Genomic DNA, 24,773 nt, shown 5'->3' on the forward strand with positions numbered 1-24,773 from the left:
GAGGCAAAAGCAAATAAGGCATCTAGCTGTCCATCAACACATCAACATGTGTTGGCCCACCAACACATAATCTAGTTATGAAATAGGAAAAGTTTGTTCTCAGCATGCTCCAACTCTTTAGACATTTTCCTCTATGTCTAGCCCACTTTCTGGGTCTCAGTATCTCTGGCTGACACCTGGATCTACCTGTTTCCTGTCTCAACCCTTAATTTTCACTGGGGTTCCCATTCTTTCCACTGAGGTTCCCATTCCTTATCACTTAACACTACCCCAGATATTCCCTATACCTCAAATCAAAAGGTGTCATTCTAATTCCTCAGGGCCAATTTTCTAATGGCATATCCTCACAAGTGATGCATCTGCATTTTTCAGAGATATCTCCTGGAATTTCTTAGCCCAAATGGCTGACTATAATTGTGTAAAGTTCACACATGTTTAAACCTTAGCAAGAGACATTTTGAGGTACTTGGGAGGGCAGTTTAAGAACTCCTTAAAATATTAATTTCTGACACAGTTGTACCTGTTCCTGTATGTGGGACTGACTCTAGAATTTCATGGAAGCTCCTGGCAAGAACCATATGTATGGACAAAAGTCAGCTGGATGCTGTGTCCTAGTAGGTTCTCTAGTTGGTCAGAGAAGTGATCCAAGAATAGTACAGGTATTAAGAGATGCTGCTTTCTGGTTTTAGAACTCCATAATGCTTTTTAATGAAATTACTATTTACTTCTTTCCTTTCTGGGTTTTTTAACCAGAAGAAGAGATGAAGAACTGAAAAAAGGAAATATGTAAATAACGAAACATGTAAATGACAGTCATTTGACCAAATGTGATTTAATTTCAAATAAATTAAATTATTGCTATGCCATCCTCAACTTGCTTATAGAACCAATCTAAAAAAAAATAAGTGAGGAGCATGTTTTAAGTAAAAATTGTGCTTGAATGAACTACTGATAGATGCAACAACGTAATGAATCTCAAGAACACTGTGCTGAATGAAAGAAGCCAGTTTCAAAATTGCCTATAGTACAATGCCATTTATATGATGTTCTCAAAAACACAAAATTATAATGATAGAGGATACATCAGTGGTTGTCAGGACTTAGTGGTAGAGAGAAAGGAGCAGCATGAGGAATTTTGGGGGATGGAATAACTGTAGTGGTGAGTACATGAATCTAGATAGGTATTAAAGTTCATACACCTATACACAATTACAATTTTTCTATATAATTTGAAAAATAAAATTCAGAAAAAAGGAAAATTACATTTCCCATTGTTTAGTCCTCTCTAAAATCAGTTTGTCTTCTAAAAATTGTGGTAAGTTCAAGCTATCCCAGGTCTGAAAACAGGCATGAAAAGACCTTTGAAGAAAAAGTTATGAAAACTCTCGAACCTCCTATTAAGGAAGGAGTCAAATTGAAGAAGGTAGAGCATATGTTCAGAGGCCATGGCCTAACAATGATATGGGGCTTGTAGTCAATCACCCACAGCCTCTACTCCCCTTTATTGTTCTTGTTGTCAGAGCTAGCTGACTGTTCAGGGTTAGGGGAGATGACTTTTCACTATTCAGAGTTAACAGGCCTGAGAAAACCTAACATCTTGACCTCATGAACAATGCAAAACCAAATGATTCCTGTTTTAGAAGGACTAGGATGAGGACAGATGAAGATAGCCTATTTTGATTTCTAAGTGCTGACCTCTACTATGAAGCTTTATACAGCAAATGCTAGTTTTTCCATTAAAGTGATTTTTAATTAAATTTGGCTACCAAGATTTCCAGAAAGTGACACGTACTTCTTTGTATCAGCACAGACCCCTAAGGTGCTGGATACCCAGGAATGGGGAGTCATTGTTCTTTGTAACTATCCAGTTTGGTAGCCAGATAGACAATTAGCTTCATGCCTATATAGTGAACCAGATTCCTCAGTCCAGTTTCTGACAAAATGTTTCAGGCTTAAATTTGTTCCTTTATCTTTCTTTTAAATTAAAATTTTATTTCAAGTTAACTTTAGTTTCACATGCAACTGTAACAAACAGTATAGAGGGATACTATGCACACTTTACCCAGGTTCCCTCAGTAGTAACGTCTTGTAAAATTATACTATAATGTCATAACTAGGACATAGCTACAGTCCATCATTCTTTTACTTAGACTCATTTGTTTGTGTCTATGTGTCTGTACATTTAGTCCTATGGAACTTTATCATGTGTAGATTCAGGTCTCCACCAACACAATACTGAACTGCACTATCACCTTTCTGCTACCCTTTGTAGCTCTCCCAACCTCCTATCTGTCCCACTGCCTAACCCATAAGACACACTAATCTGTTCCCAACTTGTAATATAATTTCAAGATATTTTAAATAATCATATAATATGGAATTGTTTAAGATTGCTTTTTTCCCCCACAGCAAAATTTCCAGGAGACTTACTCAAGATATTGGGTGAATCTGTACCCATTTCTATTAATTGCTGAGCAGCAGTAATGTATAAATAATCTGGTTTCTCTGTATCCTTGCCAGCATTTGGTATCACCACTACTTTTTTAATTTTAACCATTCTGAGAGGCATGTAATGACAATTCATTCTGGTCATTGATGGCTAATGACATTGAACATACTTTCATGTGTTGTTTGCCACCTGCACATCCTTTTTGATGAAATGTCTGTGCATATCTTTTGTCCCTTTTCTAACTGGATTGAGTTTTAAGAGTTCTTCATACATTCTAGATATGTCCTTTGTTGGAGATATGGTTTACAAACATTTTTGCCCAGTATTCAGCTTGTCTTTTCATTCTCTTAATGAGGCATTCATTAAGCTACACTAAATTTTTAGTGAAGTCCAATTTAAAGGATTTTTTCACTTATGGATGATGCTCATGGTGTCGAGCCTAGGAACTCTTTGCTGAGCCTTAAATCATGAAGATTTTCTCTTGTGTTATTTTCTAACTTGTATAGTTTAATACTTTACATTTAATTCTGTGATCCATCTTGAATTGATTTGATATAAAGTAGGCTGTCAAGAGTTGACTCTGTTTTTGCATGTTTTGCAACTATTTGTTGGAAAGGCTATCCTTTCTCCATTGAATTGCTTTTACACTTTTGTCAAAAATCAATTGAGCAAATTTGTGTGGGTTTATTTCTGTGTTGTTATTTTCCATTGATTTATGTGTCCACCCATTACCATTATCATAGTTTTGATTGCTGTATCTATACAGTAAGCACTTACACTAGGCAGAATGACTCTCCCTAGTTCGTTCTTTTTATTTTTTGAGGTACTAGGGATTGAACTCAGGGTTTCATGCTTGCTTACAAGTGCTCTATCACTTCAGTCATGCTCCCAGCCCTTTTTGCTTTTAGTTTGTTTTTCAGATATTGTCTTGCACCTTTGCCTGGCAGGCCTTGGATCACAATCCAAGTAGTTGGGATTATAAATATGTGCTACCACACCCAGACTGTTTTTGAGATAGGGTCTTACTAACTTTTTTGCCTGGCTGGCCTTGAACCATGATCCTCTATATCTTTACATCCCAAGTAGCTGGGATTGCAGACATGCACCACCATACCCAGTCCCCACTTCATTCCTTTTTCTTTCTTTCTTTCTTTCTTTTTTTTGTGGTTCTGGGGTTTGAATTTGGGGTCTCACACTTGCTAGGCAGGCAATCTACCACTTGAGCCACTCTGCCAGCCCCCTACTTCATTCTTTATCAAAATTATTTAGCTACTCTAGGCCCTTTGCCTTAACATATAAATTTTAGATTAATCTTTCCTATGTCTATAAAATCCTTGCTGGAATTTTGATGGGGGATTTCATTAACCTATATGGCACCTTTGTTATGCTGAGTCTTGCAGTACATGAACAAAGTCTCTCCAGTTACCAAAGTCTTGAGTTCTTTCATCAGTATTTTGCAATTCTAAGTATAGGGATCCTGTGCATTTTTACGCTTATGCCTAAATATTTCATTTACTTTGGAGCAATTATGAATGATATTGTGCTTTTATTTAGATTTCCACATTTCTAGTATATAGAAATGTGGTTATTTTTGTGTATTGATCTTGTATTATATATTCTTACTGATGTCAATTTTTAGTTCTAAGAGAAAACTTTCAAGCTTGCTTGTGATTGTCTATGCAATTGATCAATTCTTCAGTAAATAGAGATAGCTTTACTTGATCCTTTCCTGTCTATATGCCTTTTTATTTTTTTCTTGTCTAGTTGTGCTAGAATTTTTTTTCTTCCCATTGTACTAGCTAGAACTTCTAATACAATAACAAATAGAAACAGTGAGAACAGACATGCTTGCTTTATTCAGTCTTACCATTTAGCATAAATTCAATTGTATGGGTTTTTTTTTTTACATGTTCTTTATGAGGTTAAAGAGGTCCCCTCTATTCCTAGTGTATTGAGAGTTTTCATCATTAATAGACGTTGACTTTGTCAAATACTTTTTCTGGTCATATGATTTTTCTTCTTTAGTTTGTTGCTATAGTATATTGCATCAATTGAATTTTGAAAAAATTGAATCAGACTTGCAATACACAGAAAAATTCCCATTTTGTCATGGGATATTGTTCTTTTATATTACTGTTACATTCATTTTTCTATTATTTTGTTGGTGATTATGTCTAAACTCATTAAAGATATTGGTCTTTTCTTATAGTTTTCTTGTTTTATATGGTCTTTGATTGGTCTTGGTATCCTTATGAGGCTCTGATGATAAAATGTTCAGTATTTTGTTACCTCCCACAGGTACCTGAGGCTCTCTCCATTTTTTTCAGTTTATTTTCTTTCTGTTGCTTAGATTGTGTAAATTCTATGGACCTGTCAGTAAGTTCACTGATTCTCTGCCATCTCCACTCTACTACTGATATTATCCCAGCAAACTTTTTTTTCTTTTTATTCCCAGCAAACTTTAAAAACTTATGTTATTACATTTTTCAGTTCTGTAATTTCCATTTGGTTTTTTACATGTGAACAGGTGTTTTGATCAGGTACAAAATGTTTGATTAAGTGTGAATTTGGAGGAGGAAGAGATAAAGGAAAACTTCCTGGAGGAAGGAACATCAGAAGGAGCCTTTGGGAAAAGAGGCACAGACTGCCCCTGCCTGGGGCTGCTCTGAGAATCTCATTTCATTCTTACAATATCCCAAAAAATGATTATATAAATGATTATACCATTTTACATATGTGGAAGCCAAGTACCATTTAGGTAAAATCCTTTAGCTAAGATCCTACAGCCAGGAAGCCAAAGAATTAAAACTTGAATCCAGGTCTTCATTGTGTCCATGTTCTCATCACTATTTGAAAGACCAATTCAAATATCCCTGTTAAGGAGTCTTCCCAACATGCCCACTCATCCTTTGGGACTTCCTTGTCATTCCATCCCAAGATCATGCTTTCCCCTTCCTGACATGGGTTCTAGTTAGGTGAATCTGTGAAGGATGTCATCATGGTTAGCACCTATTCTTGCATCCATCCCATGGCTTTGCAGGTTCGCAGCCACTCACAGGTGTCTGCTGGTGGGACTTTAACCCAATTAAATCTGAGATTTCAAAAACGCCCTCTACAGAGGGCTGCTGTGAGGATTCCATGAATGAATGCTTATAAAGAGATTGGTTCAATGCTTGGCACAGAGTAAGCACTCACTACAAGGAAAGGTTACTATCTGGTTGTTTATTATTATTTGTATTTGATCGGCCTCCCTGCATGGATTCAAAGTAATTTCTGTTCACAGAGAGCAGGAGATCAGAGACAGTCACTGGGCTACATGAAGCTCAAAACCAAGTTTCCTAGCTCAGAGTCCCCAGGAAATACTTGCTCCTCAGAAAACCTCACTCAGTCAATGTTGAGGTCTGCATCCTCTAATAACATAAAAGTCTTTTGTGATGAAATAATTTGACTGCAATTCCATCACAAAGCCACATATCTATTTCTCATCTCATCCTCTCCCTGCCCTTATCTATGTTCCTAATCAGAAATTAGATGCACTGTATGTCAGACTACCCTTAAGTGTACTTGGCTCTTTTTCAAAACTTCTACTTCTTTGCTGAGATTTTCCATTTGTTCATTTGTTTCAAGAGACTTTGCAATTATTTATCAAAGGATTTTTGTGATAGTGACCTTAAAACCCTGTCAGATAACATCCAATTCATTTTGGTGTTGGTATCAGCTTAGAGTGATTTTATTGTATTCTGCATATGTTAACTATTAAGAGATTCTGATTCCTATTTAAATCTTAGTTTAGCAGGCCTTTACCCTGATTAGGTTTATCACATAGCTCCTGGCCTGGTTGGATAGGCTATGATTCCAGGGACAATTTACTTTCAGAGGTCTGCTTGATTAATGTGGTGCTGATGGGTCCACTGATCCCTGCTGGTGCTGTCTGCAGAAGCAGAGTCTTCCCCAGACCAGGTTGCCTGGTGCCTCTGGTATGTGAAGGAAGATGATTTTCTAGTGTGGGAACAAAAACTCTTTCTTGCCTCTGTTTGCTATGATGGAATTCTCCTTGCCAGTGCTGCCTGATCTTCTGGTATCTCTCAGGGGGAGCAGGGACCCTCATGACCATGCAGACAAAAAGGCTTCTTAGACAAGGCTACTTGTAGGATTTCTCTTTGAAGGTGTCCTGGCTGTAAAGTATCTTTAGATGAGGTAGGGGAATCTCTGGCCTGGCGAAGAAAGAGAGCACTTTTCTTGGTTGCTTATTATCAGTGGTGTTACCTGCCAGATCCCCTTTGCTGGGGTTGTCAGGCTTTCCTCATATTGTTAGCAGGACTTCCATTCAACCCAAAGAAGGAAGGAACCTACCTAACTTCTGTTGCTGGGCCTGGATGCTTTCATCTTTTGAGTTGGGAGTGATAAGGAGCCCTGCTACTTATGGTGTTCCTCCAATTCTAGGGTTCCCCAGTTCTGGGGTTCCTAACCATTCTGCCTTCCCCTTTACAACTTTCAGAATTTTCATTTAGTCATCCTTTGCATCACTTCCTGGGTTTATATTTAGCTGAGAGGAACAGAAAGACATGAGCTAGGCCATCTTATCCAGACTGGAAATGGAGGTCTAATTTGTATTGATTTTTGTTGCTGTTTCTCCTAGAAGCATGATACAGGCTTTCGTGAGTCACTCATTCTTGGGCACAGAGAAGCTCAGGGGGCTTTGCTTTGGATGATATCTCAAGCCACCAGGGATATGTGTATGTGTGTTGAGAAGAAAGACTGGCAGAGATCAGCCCTGAAATGACTGTATTACAGTGGAGAAACATTTTCACAGGACACTGAGTGAGCTGTGGGATTGTCTTCCCCGTAAGATAATCCTGTACAACTATACTCCAGAATAATCATATTCTAAGGAGTCAGAACAACCAAATTTTGGCATTTCCAGATAGGCTAGAGGCAGATAATAAGATTTTAAGACATTCTCTTCCCTTTGGATAAAACCTTGGGCTATCACTGCATGGCATATATCTTGTACAGCATTGGTCCTCAAGGAGAATGAGGTGTCACTGGAGAAGATTGCATTGGCATGCTGAATAATTATCCCCTAAAGATGCCTACATGCTAATCCATGGGATCTGGGAATATGATACCTTACGAGATAAAAGGACCTCTGCAGATGTGATTAAGTGAAGGATTTTTAAATGAGATTACCCTGGATAATCCAAGGGGGCCTAATCTAATTATAGAATCCTTATAAAAGAGATGAAGGAAGGATTCCAAGATGGCGGCTAGAGGTAGGAAGCAGAAAGCGAGCCTCCTATAGTGAAATCTTGGAGAGACGCTGGAGACACACTTTGCAGGCATAATCACCGAGAAAAGGCATAACTTTGACTCCTCCACATCTCCAGCCGGTGCAGAGAATCTCCACTTCACGTAAAACGGAGAACCGAGGAGGCCCCCGGGGCCGCCAGTGGCCGGCGCCCATACGGCTTGGGAAGACGCGGACCAGGTGAGCTTCGCGGTACCGCGGTTCCCCCACAGACAAGCCTGGGCCAGAGCAGCATAGCCCCCTGGACAGACTGACCTCCACCCGGGAAAAAAAGAGAAACTGAGTACTAAGCAATAAGAACAGTTAAGACACGCTGGAAAGAGGGTGGGGCGCCCTGAGCGCTGAAGATTGGGGGAAGGGAATCCTTCCCGGGACTGTAAATAAACGAGCCGGGCGGGCCGGAGAGGCTCTGGCGGGAGCGGGGCGCGCCAGCAACCAGGAGCGGGGACGCTTGTGAGAGGAGGGAAGACCCACTTCCCACGTGAACTGTAAATAAACACGCAGGCCTGACAACGCGGGGCAGTGTCGCCTTTCCCAGTGCTTGGAAAGGGGAAAGCCTGTAGCAGAGGCCCCCCTCCCCCGCACAGGAGAACTCTGAGCAAACAAAGCCTGTGGGACCAGGTGAGCGCTAGCTCACCCCAGAGATCTGCATAAATAACGCCTCCAGCTACAGGCTGAGAGCAGCAGGCAGGCAAGCCACAGTTGCAGATACCACTCTCAGAACTGCCTCCAGACGCTTTTTTTTCTTTTTCTCCCTACCTTTGATGAGAGAACAACCGAATTACACCTGCAAGCCGAAAAACTTACTGAAACTATTGCATTTGAACTGGGGACACTTGGTGGGGCTTTTTTATTTTTTCTTCTGTGTGTGTGTGAGTGTAGTTTTGTTCTACTTTATGCATCCCCTTTGATGAGACAACTACAGAACAACATCTGAGGCACCAACTCCAGGACTGGAGATTAAGACGGACATCCAAATTATTAAGACTGAAATTGCATTGCATATAAACTTGGAAGTTTTTTGGTTTTTTTTTTTTTAATTTCCTATTTTCCATTTTATTTTAATTCATTTTTATAAATAGATATTACTTTCATATACTTATTTTTTATTTTTTTATCTTTGATTTTCAATCCTCTCTCTGTCTCTCTATTGTCTGTTCAGCTTACTGTCGATTAGTACACTAACACTCCCTGTTTATACCTTTGAAACTCTCTTGTCTGATACCTTGTTCTGCTTTCTCCCTCTTGTCTGTATATTTGTTTTCCCCTTTTCTTTAACTTCTTGCTTTCCATCTCAGCTCACTCTTCCGTTCTCAATATTACCATTGTTATTATTACAAGCTAGAAAATACTTAATTACACACAGTACAGGGACAGTAACAACACCAAGGACAATGACAGGAAGACAGAAAAAACAAGGAAACCAGTTTCCCCACAGCAAAAAATTAGTACAGGAACCAGAGGGGAATGAAGAGAACAGAAACTCAGAGCCAGACTCCAACAAAATGAGGATAAACTATGCCAAAGGACCCAATGAAGCCTACAAGAATAATTTAAAAGAAGACATACTACAAGTACTCAATGAGAATTTTATAGAGATGATACTGGATAGGGTCAACCAAAATGTACAGGAGACACTCAAGAAATTCCAAGACAATAAAAATAGAGAATTTGAAAAAGCAAAAGAAGAAATAAAGGAAACCATAGAAGCACTGTATAAACACCAAAGTGAAAGAGAGAACACAATGAATAAATGGATAAATGAACTCAGGACAAAAATAGACAACAATAAAGAAGAAAACAGCCAGGATATGGAAAACCTCAGAAAAAAGAACGAAACAGAACTGCAAAACAAAACGGAAAGCCAATCCAGCAGAATAGAACAAACAGAAGACAGAATCTCAGAACTTGAAGATGAAATGGTAATTAAAGGAAAAACCGAAGAACTATTAATTAAACAACTCAAGACCTGTGAAAAGAAAATGCAAGAACTCACCGACTCCATCAAAAGACCAAACTTGAGAATCATGGGCATCGAAGAAGGAGAAGAGGTGCAAGCGAAGGGAATGCGTAATATATTCAACAAAATAATAACGGAAAATTTCCCAAATCTAGAGAAAGATATTCCCATACAAATGCAAGAGGCCTCCAGGACACCAAACAGACCAGATCAAAATAGAACTACTCCACGACATATCATCATTAAAACAACAAGTTCAGAAACTAAGGAAAGAATATTGAAGGCTGCAAGAGAGAAAAAACAAGTAACATACAAAGGTAAACCCATCAAAATCACAGCAGACTTCTCAACAGAAACATTAAAAGCAAGAAGAGCGTGGGGTGAGATCTTCCGGGCACTGAATGAAAATAACTTCAACCCCAGGATACTCTACCCAGCAAAGCTATCATTCAAAATAGATGGAGCAATAAAAGTCTTCCATGATAAGCAGAAACTAAAACAATATGTGACCACAAAGCCACCATTACAAAAGATTCTGCAAGGGATCCTGCACACAGAAAGTGACACCCAACTTAACCATGAAAAGGCAGGCAGCACCAAACCACAGGATAAGAAAAAGCAAGACAGTAGAGAGTAACATCAAGTTAGGTACACACAATCAAACCTTCAAACAACTAAGATAACTAAATGGCAGGAATCACCACATACCTATCAGTACTAACACTTAATGTCAATGGACTTAATTCACCCATCAAAAGACACCGTTTGACAAAATGGATTAAAAAAGAAGATCCAACAATTTGTTGCTTACAGGAGACTCATCTCACCGACAGAAATAAGCATATGCTTAGGATGAAAGGCTGGAAGAAGATTTACCAAGCTAATGGCCCCCGAAAACAAGCAGGAGTAGCAATACTTATCTCTGACAAAGTAGACTTCAAACCTACATTGATCAAACGAGACAAAGAAGGACATTCCATACTAATAAAAGGGGAAATAGACCAAAAGGAAATAATAATCATCAATCTGTACGTACCCAATGTCAACGCACCCAATTTCATCAAACATACCCTAAAAGACCTAAAAGCATATATAAACGCCAACACAGTGGTTGTGGGAGACTTTAACACTCCATTATCATCAATAGATAGGTCATCCAAACAAAAACTCAATAAAGAAATCCAAGATCTAAAATATGCAATAGATCAAGTGGACCTAGTAGATGTCTATAGAACATTTCATCCAACCTCTACACAATATACATTCTTCTCAGCAGCCCATGGAACCTTCTCCAAAATAGATCATATCTTAGGGCACAAAGCAAGCCTCAGCAAATATAAGAAAATAGAAATAATACCGTGCATACTATCTGACCACAATGCAGTAAAAGTAGAACTCAACAACAAAAGTAAAGACAAAAAACATGCAAACAGCTGGAAACTAAATAACTCATTACTTAATGAAGAATGGATCATCGATGCAATAAAAGAGGAAATTAAAAAGTTCCTAGAAGTCAATGAAAATGAAAACACAACCTACCGGAACCTATGGGACACAGCTAAGGCAGTCTTGAGAGGAAAGTTTATAGCCATGAGTGCATATATTAAAAAGATTGAAAGATCCCAAATCAATGACCTAATGATACATCTCAAACTCCTAGAAAAACAAGAACAAGCAAATCCCAAAACAAATAGAAGGAGAGAAATAATAAAAATAAGAGCTGAAATCAACGAAATAGAAACCAAAAAAACCATACAAAGAATTAATGAAACAAAAAGTTGGTTCTTTGAAAAAATAAACAAGATCGATAGACCCCTGGCAAACCTGACTAAAATGAGGAGAGAAAAAACCCAAATTAGTAGAATCAGGAATGCAAAAGGGGAGATAACAACAAACACCATGGAAATCCAGGAAATCATCAGAGACTACTTTGAGAACCTATATTCAAATAAATTTGAAAATCTAAAAGAAATGGACAGATTTCTAGATACATATGATCATCCAAAACTGAACCAAGAGGAAATTAATCACCTGAATAGACCTATAACACAAAATGAAATTGAAGCAGCAATCAAGAGTCTCCCCAAAAAGAAAAGTCCAGGACCTGATGGATTCTCTGCTGAATTCTATCAGACCTTTAAAGAAGAACTGATACCAACCCTCCTTAAACTGTTCCATGAAATAGAAAGGGAAGGAAAACTGCCAAACACATTTTATGAAGCCACTATTACACTTATCCCAAAACCAGGCAAAGACACCTCCAAAAAGGAGAACTATAGGCCAATCTCCTTAATGAACATTGATGCAAAAATCCTCAACAAAATAATGGCAAACCGAATTCAGCAACACATCAAAAAGATTATCCACCACGACCAGGTAGGCTTCATCCCAGGGATGCAGGGGTGGTTCAACATACGAAAATCAATAAACGTAATAAACCACATTAACAGAAGCAAAGACAAAAACCACTTGATCATCTCAATAGATGCAGAAAAAGCCTTTGATAAGATCCAACATCATTTCATGATAAAAGCTCTAAGAAAACTAGGAATAGAAGGAAAGTTCCTCAACATTATAAAAGCTATATATGACAAACCTACAGCCAGTATTATACTTAACGGAGAAAAATTAAAACCGTTCCCTCTAAAATCAGGAACCAGACAAGGATGCCCACTATCTCCACTCCTATTCAACATAGTACTGGAATTCCTAGCCAGAGCAATTAGGCAAGAAGAAGGAATAAAAGGAATACAAATAGGTAAAGAAACTGTCAAAATATCCCTATTTGCAGACGACATGATCCTATACCTTAAAGACCCAAAAAACTCTACTCAGAAGCTTCTAGACATCATCAATAGCTATAGCAAAGTAGCAGGATATAAAATCAACATAGAAAAATCATTAGCATTTCTATACACTAACAATGAGCAAACGGAAAAAGAATGTATGAAAACAATTCCATTTACAATAGCCTCAAAAAAAATCAAATACCTAGGTGTAAACCTAACAAAAGATGTGAAAGACCTCTACAAGGAAAACTATACACTTCTGAAGAAAGAGATTGAGGAAGACTATAGAAAGTGGAGAGATCTCCCATGCTCATGGATTGGTAGAATCAACATAGTAAAAATGTCGATACTCCCCAAAGTAATCTACATGTTTAATGCAATTCCCATCAAAATTCCAATGACATTCATTAAAGAGATTGAAAAATCTACTGTGAAATTTATATGGAAACACAAGAGGCCACGAATAGCCAAGGCAATACTCAGTCAAAAGAACAATGCAGGAGGTATCACAATACCTGACTTCAAACTATATTACAAAGCAATAACAATAAAAACAGCATGGTACTGGCACAAAAACAGACATGAAGACCAGTGGAACAGAATAGAGGATCCAGATATGAAGCCACACAACTATGAGCAACTTATCTTTGACAAAGGAGCTAAAAATATACGATGGAGAAATAGCAGCCTCTTCAACAAAAACTGCTGGGAAAACTGGTTAGCAGTCTGCAAAAAACTGAAACTAGATCCATGTATATCACCCTATACCAAGATTAACTCAAAATGGATCAAGGATCTTAATATCAGACCCCAAACTCTTAAGTTGATACAAGAAAGAGTAGGAAATACTCTGGAGTTAGTAGGTATAGGTAAAAACTTTCTCAATGAAACCCCAGCAGCACAGCAACTAAGAGATAGCATAGATAAATGGGACCTCATAAAACTAAAAAGCTTCTGTTCATCAAAAGAAATGGTCTCTAAACTGAAGAGAACACCCACAGAGTGGGAGAAAATATTTGCCAATTATACATCAGACAAAGGACTGATAACCAGAATATACAGGGAACTTAAAAAACTAAATTCTCCCAAAACTAATGAACCAATAAAGAAATGGGCATGTGAACTAAACAGAACTTTCTCAAAAGAAGAAATTCAAATGGCCAGAAAACACATGAAAAAATGCTCACCATCTCTAGCAATAAAGGAAATGCAAATTAAAACCACACTAAGATTCCACCTCACCCCTGTTAGAATAGCCATCATCAGCAACACCACCAACAACAGGTGTTGGCGAGGATGTGGGGAAAAAGGAACCCTTTTACACTGTTGGTGGGAATGTAGACTAGTACAACCACTCTGGAAAAAAATTTGGAGGCTACTTAAAAAGATGGACATCGATCTACCATTTGATCCAGCAATACCACTCTTGGGGATATACCCAAAAGACTGTTACTCCAGAGGCACCTGCACATCCATGTTTATTGCAGCACTATTCACAATAGCCAAGTTATGGAAACAGCCAAGATGTCCCAGCACTGACGAATGGATTAAGAAAATGTGGTATCTATACACAATGGAATTTTATGCAGCCATGAAGAAGAACGAAATGTTATCATTCGCTGGTAAATGGATGGAATTGGAGAACATCATTCTGAGTGAGGTTAGCCTGGCTCAAAAGACCAAAAATCGTATGTTCTCCCTCATATGTGGACATTAGATCAAGGGCAATCACAACAAGGGGATTGGACTATGAGCACATGATAAAAGCGAGAGCACACAAGGGAGGGGTGAGGATAGGTAAGACACCTAAAAAACTAGCTAGCATTTGTTGCCCTTAACGCAGAGAAACTAAAGCAGATACCTTAAAGCAACTGAGGCCAATAGGAAAAGGGGACCAGGAACTAGAGAAAAGGTTAGATCAAAAAGAATTAACCTAGAAGGTAACACCCACACACAGGAAATCAATGTGAGTCAATGCCCTGTATAGCTATCCTTATCTCAACCAGCAAAACCCCTTGTTCCTTCCTATTATTGCTTATACTCTCTCTACAACAAAATTAGAGATAAGGGCAAAATAGTTTCTGCTGGGTATTGAGGGGGGGAGCGGGAGGGGGTGGAGTGGGTGGTAAGGGAGGGGGTGGGGGCAGGGGGGAGAAATGAACCAAGCCTTGTATGCACATATGAATAATAAAAGAAAAATGAAAAAAAAAAAAAAAAATAAAAGAGATGAAGGAAGGTCAGAGCCAAAGAAAATGATATGGCTATGGAATCAGAAGGCAAAGAGTAAGAGAAAGACTTAAAGATGTTATACTACTAGCTTTGGAGATAGAGTAAGGAGCCATGAACCAAAGAATGAAAGCAATATCTAGAAGCTAGAAAATGGCTGATTTTGGATTTTGATCTCCACAACTTATGTGTATAATAATATATTTGTGGTTTTTTAAGCTACTACATTTGTGTTTTTTTAGAACAGCAATAGAAAATTAATAGTAACATGGTCAGGGATTGGAGGTCAGAGGGTATTGTAGAGTACTAGGAGGAGAATGGTTGCTCTGCAAATACACACTAAAAACATGAGAATAGTCTGGAAACATGAAGTCTGACAGGAGAGTAGTTCCATGTCTACACCATTGCTGTCCAAAACAACTTTCTGTTATGATGGAAATGTTTTACATCTGTGTTCTTCAGTATGGAAGCCACTAGTCACATGTGGCTAGTACAACTAAGGAACTGAATTTTTAATTTTATTTACTTTTAACTTATATTTAAATTTTAAAAGCCAAATGTAGCTAATGGCTACTGTATTGGACAGAACAGTTCTTTATTATTAAAAAGAATATGAGCAAGGTGAATACAAGTGTATTCATTAAATTCTTCAATGCTAGAGAACTAGCTCATCAAATAGCCTATATCAAATTAAGGTAAAGAAGCACCAACAAGGGTGGGAATGGGGCTCAAGTAAGTGGTAGAGCACCTGTTTACAAAGCACCAGACCCTGAGTTCAGTCTGTCTCCCCCTAAAAGAAAAGGCATCAACACTTTGGAAATTTAATTCCTCATAGCCTTTGCCATAATATAACCACAAATCTAGAAGAGAAATGAGTATCTATACAATGAATAAAACTCATTAATAATCCTTCACAGGAAATACATATAGTCAGTCTACTATTGGTCAAACAGCTGAATATTAGAAGCACCAGCGCATTGATGTCAGGCTCTGGCACCAAAAGGATGTAAGCTGAAAGTTGAAGAACATAGAACTTCTTCAACAGCACTGCAATCTGGGCCCACTTAATAAAGAAAAGCATGTTCCTACATGCCTCACGATCCAAGGAAAAAACAGATGGTCATAATGGCCACCTTGAGTCACAAGACAACGTTATATTATGTTCTGAATCATCTTTTTAAGAAAGAAAAGCAATGAGTAATGCAATTCAGAAATAACTCAATAGAAGAAATGGGTAGAGGCATAACAAAACACAAAGCTGTCTTTCCACTTTCATGTGGAACCTCTTTCTTTAGGGTTCCAGCTCCTGGTCACTGTCACACACTTGGACTCACAGGCAGTAGGGCTGATAACTCACACCAAGTACTCTTTATCCATTACCAGCAATATCCTTCTCTACCCAACCTTTCTGCCTTACCTGTCACACAACTTCCAGATCTGAAGCAATTCAATCATCCACCATTGCTGTTTTCTATTGCCAGACTGTTAAGTCCTGGGTGAGGAAATAAACACAATGGTAAAGAAAGAACGTTCTTGAAAATCATGGTCTATCTGGAATATTACATAGCAGTTAAATATGTAAGATATCTGTATATGCCCATATGTAACAATATTTAAGACATATGAATAAAAAAGCAAGTGATCACAGTCTCTAGTATGGCTAAATAAAAATGACAGGCACTAACAAATATTGGTGAGTGTGAAGAAATTAGAACCCTCATATAAGAGTATAAAATGATTTAGCAACTTTGAAAAACAGTCCATCAATTCCTCAAAAAATTTAAACACAGAGCTACCAAATGACCCAGCAATTCCATTCCTAAGTATATACCTAAGAAACATGAAAGTACACATCCATACAAAAACTTGAACATGAATTCCCATAACATTATTCATAATATCATAAAAGTGGAAACATGGAAACAACCCAAATGTTCTCCAACTGATGAATGAATAACCAAGTGTGGTGTATTGTGTGTGTGTGTGTGTGTGTGTGTGTGTGTGTGTAAAATGTGAGATATATATATAATGCAATGTTATTCAGCAATAAAAAATGAAATTCTGATTGAGTCATGCCACAACATGAATAAATCTTGAAAATACAGTGGTAAGTAAAATAAACCAATTACAAAAGACCACATAGTATGTGCTTCCATTTATATGAAAGTCAGAATAAGAATACTTACAGAGACAAAGAAGATTAATGGATGCTAAAGGTGCAGAGTGCATGAGGGATTCAGGGGAGATACCTGAAAGATATAGGGTTTCTCTCTGAGGTGATGAAAATGTTCTAAAAATTGACCATGGTGATGTTTAGTATATACATGAATATACTAAAAACCGCTGAACTTACATACATTAGAATCTCTCTCTTTTGAGACAGGGTCTCACCATGTAGCCCAAGCTGGCCTGAAACTCGCTATTCTCCTGCTTCAGCTTCCTGAGTGCTAGAATTACAGGCATGTCCCATAATGCCAGGCTTGAATTGTATACTTTAAATGTGTGGATCATTTAGTATATGAGTTATAGCTCAATAAAGCTGTTTTTTAAAAAGCAAGTGATAGAATAATACATGCACTATGAGCTCATTTACACAAACACTAAAACTACATATTCATGTAATATAAACATTTGTGAATGTATGTAAATATACAGAACATGATTTGGAAGGAAAGCCACCCATCTGTTAGCACTGGTTACTTCTAGGGATTGCCTTCTGTAACATCACACGTTCTTGTTTCTCCTCCTACCACTCTGCTTATTCCTCCAAGTTGCTTCGTAGGCATTCCTTCCCTTACTCACCTCTTTAGAATCCACACTGTACTTTTCAGGCTTTTCTTGAAGTGATCATACAAACATTTCTCATGACTTGACATCAGTCATCCACAGGGATGGTGGAGTGGCTCAAGTGGTAGAGCACCTGCCTAGCAAGTGTGAGACACTGGGTTCAAACCCCACTACTGCCAAAAGAGGAAAAAGAAAAAACAGTCATCCATAATCTGACTTACTTAGTCAGGTTCCATTAAGCAACAGGTACCCATTAAGCACCTACTGGGTACTGTGGCAGATACTAGACACCCAGCAGGAACAAGGCAAATAAAGTCATCACTATCATGCAGCTTACATTCTAGTGGTAAGGAAGATATATAATAAGCAAGCAAACTGATTAGTGAAACAGATCATTTGGATGATAGTAAGTAGTAGGCAGAAAATAAAACAGGAGGATGAGACACTGACCAGGGCACTAGGCTACTTAGTTGGGATGATCAGGCAAAGCCTCTCTGAGCAGCTGATTTTTGAGCTGAGACCTGGGTGATGATACAGAAGGTGAGAAAATAAAATTTTAGGCAGATGGCAAATACCCTGAAAAGAACAAATTATAGTTGGGAGCATAGTGAACAAGGAAAGTAGTACGGGGTAAGACCAGGGATTTCAGCAAGGGCTGGATCATATTGAGTCCAAGTAAAAGAGCTTACATGTTATACAAAATGTAAATGAAAATCTTTGGAAGGTTTTGAACAGGCAGAGTGATATGGCCTGATATAAAAGTTGGCTCTGGCTGTTGTACAGAGAATGGAAGTAAGGAGGCCAGGGACAAGACTGCTACAGTAACCTGAGAGAGATGATAGTGGAGGCCAAGAAGCTGGAGGGAAATAGAGAGAGATGAAATATGTTTATTGGAGATAGGGCTGGCAGGATTTGCTGATGTAATGGGGGGATTGAGAGAGAAATCAAAGAAGACTCCCAGGTTTGTGGCTTAAACAACTAGATGGGTGCCATTCTGTGAGACTAAAAGACTAGGGAAGGAATAGGTGATGGTGTGGGTTGCTTCATGAACTGAGTTTTGGCACTAGAGATGCAGTTCAGTGGTAAAGCATTTGCCTAACATGCACAAGGCTCTGGGTTCCACTCTTAATACTGAAAACAAAGAAATTTAAAAACTGAGTTTCAGACTTGTTAAGTTTGAGACATATACTAGTCATCTAACTGCAGATCCTAAATAGATGACTGGCTATAGAAATGTAGGCCTCAGTGAGGTCAGGGTGAGAGATAGGGATTGTAGAAACTGAAAACATTTAAAGACCTGGAAATGGATGACCTAAGATAAAAGAGAATAAAAAGAGAAGGAAGCCTGGTACAGAGTTCATAACAGCAGCCACTTACCGAGAGCTGCATAGATGCCAGGCAGCTTGTTAAGATTTTACATGGATTATCTAATTTAATCTTTCCAACAGTCTTCTATAATTTAAGCACTTTTATTATCTCCATGTTTTGGAGGGGTGAATGGTCTCAAAGAGGTTAGATACCTTGTCCAAGGTTACAGAGTTAGTGTCAAACTAGGTTTAATGCCAAGACTTCCTGACTACAGAATCTGTTTTTTAATCACTATGGTAGATGACCTCCAGTCACCAGTGCCAACTGTGACTCTAGAGCTACACCACCTTCACCTTCAAGGACAGCCACTAGACACATGTAGTTAGGCAAATTTATATAAAATTTTAAATTTGGTGCCTTAGTCACACAAGCCAACTTTCAAGTGCTCAAAAGCCACAAGAAGCTGGCGGTTACCATATGGGAGAGCACAGAGAGAGTATCTGCATAATCACAGGAAGGCTATAGGACAGTATTGCACTAGAGTGCATGTTGTAAGACAGGGTAGGCTCTGTTAGGTTCTTCCAGGTGCTGGTCCTTCCTTTCTACTCTGCCAGTCTGGCTCTTCTCACTTTGGAGTCTGGGGGAAAATTTGAGGCATTCATCAAAGTAATAACTTTCATCTTTGTCCCCTCTATCACTGCTGTTCCCTCACTTTTGCACCTTTGCATCCCGGGTGCTCCCTCCCCTCTCTTGGTTTGTGAATGCAGAGATCCAGATTCCATTCATCCTCATCCTGCCTCCAACCTAGAAGACTATGTAGAAGAGAAACACTGTACAACCAGAAGCACAAAAGGTCCCCAAAAAGTAGAGATTCCTAACTGTTGCCTTCAGCCATACCCTGCCTCACCTGACCTGCTGCTTGATTAGTTCTCCAGAGGGAGACCTCACCCTACCCTGGCCCACCTGCCTGAGAGGAGATGACTACTAGAGTATAACCTCTTGTGGCCACTATGACTCTGGAGTTGGTGAAAAGGACCTGGAAACTTTTTAAAGGCCAATGCTGGCACTGCCAATATAAATGAAATTTGATAGAATGCTAGAAGGCAGGCAGTTATAATCTGTTCCACACAGAGGGACAAGTAAGGCAGAAAGGCCCCAAAGCTCCCAGAGATGGGAGATCTATATATGATGCATTCATTTATCCATGGTCATGGAGAACAGATATGACAGGTTATTAAAACCAGGGGATAATACAAAAGGTCCTCTAGAATAGATTGTAGATCAATCCACATCTGACTTCTGAACCCTAACAGATTTATCCCTCTAATTAAGCTGGGGGAGGGCTCTTCCTTCATCCCTGTGATGTGTGGGCAATACTAGCTCTGAAAACAAAGCTATAGAATGGGGACAATAAGCAACATGCAGTTCTGGCTCAGTGACGTTTGGAGTGGTTGTAGCAGAGTGATAACAGAGCAAAGAAAGGACTAGAAGGTCAGAAGACAAGAGTCAATGATCCTGAAAACAAGAGTTACTGGTTTCTACTTTTCCTGTGAAGAGAAGAAAGGAAGTCAACACATGCAAAGAAATGTAGCCAGGAACTGTGGATTTGAGAGGGAGTCATTAGCTGAGCTCTGTCCAGATAAAGCAGTAGGAGATGCACCTCTCATGTTAGGACATTCGACTGAGGTCACTTGACTTTGGGAAAAAGTCAGGCTATTGACCCCTTGGGATATATTCCCTGTAGGCACTAGGAGCTGGGTGCAAGGGGAGGTTGTATGTTTTTAAATCAACATCTGAATGGTTGGCTGGTGTGAGTTGGCAAGGACAGGAATATTTATGGGAAAACTGTGCCTACTTTGGCTTTTAGAGGAAGTGGACAAGGCTTGAGGCGGCTTGGCTAAATATAGACAAGCACAAGGGGTCTAAAAAGTAGGAGAGCTAGGTTGTATTCATAGGTATCTGAGTTCACCTTCAGGAAAGCTTGCTAATTGTCTTACTTTCATATGCTCATTTACTCTTATTAAGACAAGAAGAGTATTGAGTAAGTTTTCCTAGGCCCAGAGAAGGGTTGGCATGGAATCTGATGCATTTCCTCATCTCATCTTTCCTCAAAAGATCCAAGTTTTGGGGCCACATGCCTGAAACTCCAGCTATTTGGGAGGCAAAGATAGGATTGTGATTCTATCACAAAAAGTTAGTGGGACCCTATCTTTAAAAAACAAGCTCTGTACGCCTATAATCCTAGTTACTCAAAGATGAAAGTAAGAGAATTGCAGCTCAAGGCTGGCCTAAGCAAAAGCATGAGACCCTAACTGAAAAACAAACTAAAACGCAAAAAGCATTGGAGGTGTACCTGAAGTGGTATAGTGCTTGCCTGGTAAGCATGAAGCCCTGAGTCAAAACCTCAGTACTCCCCCCTCAAAAAAAGAACCCCAAAAAAACAAATTTGGGAAAAGACTGGTTGTGATCAAGTGGAAGGTGCAGTAGATAATATACTTCTGGAATAGCATAAAGCTATGTGGATCCACTGGCAACAAGTCTTCCTGGACTAACCAAGGTGGCTGTCTAGTCAAAGGCAAAAGTCTAGTGGCACAGAAGCAATAAAGAGGTACCAAATCAGAACTCCTGCTATATCACACCTGGCTCTAATACAGGCAGTATGGAATGCAGGAATTTAGGCAGGCAATTTTAGCGGGAAATTCAGAAATCAGACAGTCCCTGCCCCTTGTCACTGCCTCACATGCCATTCCTTTCCTTAGCAAATTCTAATTACTCAGAAGTGAGGAATTTAAAATGATGCGGTCATTTTCCAGTCTACAGCTAGGAGGTAGTTCTAGTAGGTACTTAGGAAAAAAACTCTTAGGAAAAAAACTCAACTATTCACAGGGCAGGGGAAGCCAGGCCCAAGGTAAATATTTCATGTTTCCTGCCTCAAGACCCTTAGCTCTACCCTCATCCCTGGAAACTTCCCCCAGAAATTAGTACATAGCTATGTGGCAGGAACATCTGAATGGAGTGACTATTTTTTCTGATTATAAAATAAGTGGTTATTATATAAAATTAAGAGCATAAAGGAAAATATAAAGTAGAAAATAAAAACCACTATAATTCCATTACCTAAAGATGACAACAGCTGACAGCTTTTATGCAAATTCTGAGTGTTCAGCCCTGGTTCTGTTGCTTACTTACAAGCTTCTGGGATCTACCTTCCAATGCCACGCCCAGAAGCTCCTGCAAGAGAGAATACTGAGCAGGATAGATTCTAGCTGCTCTAGGTGGCCCTTCTGTTTCTTGCTGGATGCTGCTGTTCAGGAGAATTATGGAGTGTCCTGTGTCAGATACCTGAATGCACAAAAATATTTTGTCTATTTTGGGGGGTTTCCTATTCAACTCTTCAGTAGAATGTAAACCTTTAAGGCAGAGACCAGTTCATCACTTTTAAGGAATCAAATATAATTATTAATTACATACTACAATCATCAGAAAATATTTACTGAATGCCTACTCTGAATTTGACATGGGGTTAGATGTTGGGGATATTTTTGTGAACAAGACAGACAAGTCTTCTCTCATGAGCTTCAATATAGTAAGTACAGACTGAAAAAATATATATAAACAAATAATCACGATTTCAGACAAGAAGGGCAGGGCTACCCTACATAGGGTGGTCAGAAAAGGCTTCATAAGGAGCTAACAGTGGAAGTGAAATTTAAAGGAGGAGAAGGATCCAGGCCTTTGAAGAGTTAGAGAAAGAACAGTCCTGGGAGATGGAATATCATGTGAGGAGGAAACAAACCCATTCACTAAGTCTGAGGCTAGAGTATGATAAGTATACAGAAGAACATATTTTTTCAATTTTATTCCAAGCTGTTGAGAAGCCACCAGAAGTTGTGAATGGCCAGAAGTGATATAATGTGATACACATATTGAAGGATCACTCCAGGTGGTGAGTGGAGAACCAACTGCAGGGGAGACAAAGAGCATCACTTAGGAAGCAAGTAGACCAGATGAAATATGATGGTGGTTTAGACTAAGGTGGTTGGGAAAATGTGAGATGATGCATTTGGTATATGCATCTGGGTGAGAATCATTAGGAATTCTTGTTGCTATGGGAGGTGAGAGGGAGAGAAGAATTAACAATAACACCCAGATCTTGGCTTGAGCAGCAGTATGAATGATGCTGACAGTTAGCGAGATGAAGAGCAAGGTAAGAAGAGGGAAATTTGAGTTCAGATTTGGACATCTTGAGGTAATGATGTCCATGGGGACTCTTGTGATATTCCATGCTAAATACTCTGAAGAGACATGTGAAATGTGTAAGACATGTTTGAAGAAAGGGTTAACATAGAAAGTCTGGTTGATCAGTCCTTCTGTGAGCTAGGGGTAATCATAATTTCAGGGAAGCCTGGAATTATGGTTGCCCCTAGGTCCACCCCTTGGAATACAGTCCCCCGAATGTTCTTTATGTCACTGATTGGTGATATCTTGACGTTGTCTGACATGTCTAGAACAATAGGGCATGCTGTACTAGCTTGTCGTGACTTCTCAAGATTGTTTAGCAAGATTCACAGTGTACCTAGTTTTGATGTTGGGAGTCCTGAGCTTCATTCTATAAAAGCCTCAGAGACTGTAAAACTTGGGCAGGTTTTCCTGAACATTTCACAGTTGTTCCAGTAATTTGCTGTTGATTTCCTGCATGGTCCCACATAAGGAAAGATTTAGAAGCCTGTCCTGGACCAATGCATATATTTTTCCTGATGCCTTTGCTCTGTGTCCTTTTCTGTCATAAACCTTAGCTGTAAGTAAAGCCTGCTATTGAGTCTTGTGAGTTCTTCTAGTGAATCACTCAACTTGAGGTGATTGGAGGACCTCCCAAACACAATCACTGCCCTCCAGGAGCTTAACTTTTAGCTGAAGAGGAATATACATGAAGCAATAGTGACCCAAAGAGGACAATATAATACAATCGGCCTTTATTCATCTTTGTATCACTAAAAGAGGACTGAATAACTGGGTTGTCCTCAACGAAGGTTTGTTGAACTTAACAGAAGAGGTGGAACTTGTTGGAGGGATAGGAGTCTGAATAAGTTAAGAGGAGAAAGAGGGCATGCCAAATGAAGAAAACAACTTGATGCAGGCTGAAAAGCAAGAACAGGCAGGGCTTGTTTACAGAAAGCTGTCCTGTTAGTCTCCCTGCTCCACAACGCCTGGCACATTACCAAACAGTGGGCATTTAATAAAGTCTGCCACTTGTCTGGTATCCTTGTCCAAGTTTGCTGCCACACCCTTTTCAGTGTCTCCCCAGTTTTTTTCTGGGCAGTGCTAATGATGCAAGGTGATAGCACAGCATATTCCTTCTGTTCCCACCCAAGTCACCTGCAAGAGAGTAAACTGAGGCTGAGATACCCACTCTCAAATATCACTGCACTGAGGATGGTTAGCTTGGATGTTCTCCCTGTGATTTGGTGCTTAAAATTTCATATGAGACTAAAATAGATATTAATCTTTAATTCCATGTCATTTCCAAAATAAAAACTCTTAGGACCTATGCACCTGTATTGTTACAATCTTACCATATTCCCAGGACAGTTTCAAATCAGCAAGATGAATAACTACTTCACCAAAACAGAGGTTGAGAGCCAGGTATAGTTGTTCATGCCAGCTACTCAGGAGGTGGAGATCAGAAAGATTGCAGTTCAAGGCCAGCCCAGGCAAAAAGTTAGTGAGACACCATCTGAATCAATAAACCAGGCATAGTGGTTCACGCCTATTATTCAAGCTATGCAGGAGGTATAGGGTAGGAGGATCATGGTCCAAGGCTGGCCCCAAGCACAAACACAACACCCTACCTGAAAAATAAAAACTAACTAAAGTAAAAAATGATTAGGGACATGGCTCAAGTGGTAGAACACCTGCCTAGCAAGCTTGATGCCCTAAGTTCAAACC

General features: G+C 39.2%; 1 long non-coding RNA gene across 3 annotated transcripts in view; it reads right to left on the reverse strand.

The window, feature by feature from the left end:
• Positions 1-24,773, reverse strand: part of LOC141419706 (uncharacterized) — a 108,329-nt gene that overhangs the window by 45,867 nt on the left and 37,689 nt on the right. For all 3 annotated transcript variants that reach the window (XR_012444327.1, XR_012444325.1, XR_012444326.1), the window contains exons 5-6: positions 17,535-17,692; positions 16,150-16,224 (exon numbers count right to left, since the gene is read on the reverse strand). This is a non-coding gene — a long non-coding RNA (uncharacterized lncRNA). The remainder of the gene's footprint in view (positions 1-16,149; positions 16,225-17,534; positions 17,693-24,773) is intronic.

The sequence above is a fragment of the Castor canadensis genome, chromosome X (genome assembly GCF_047511655.1).
Source record: "Castor canadensis chromosome X, mCasCan1.hap1v2, whole genome shotgun sequence".
Taxonomy (NCBI): domain Eukaryota; kingdom Metazoa; phylum Chordata; class Mammalia; order Rodentia; family Castoridae; genus Castor; species Castor canadensis.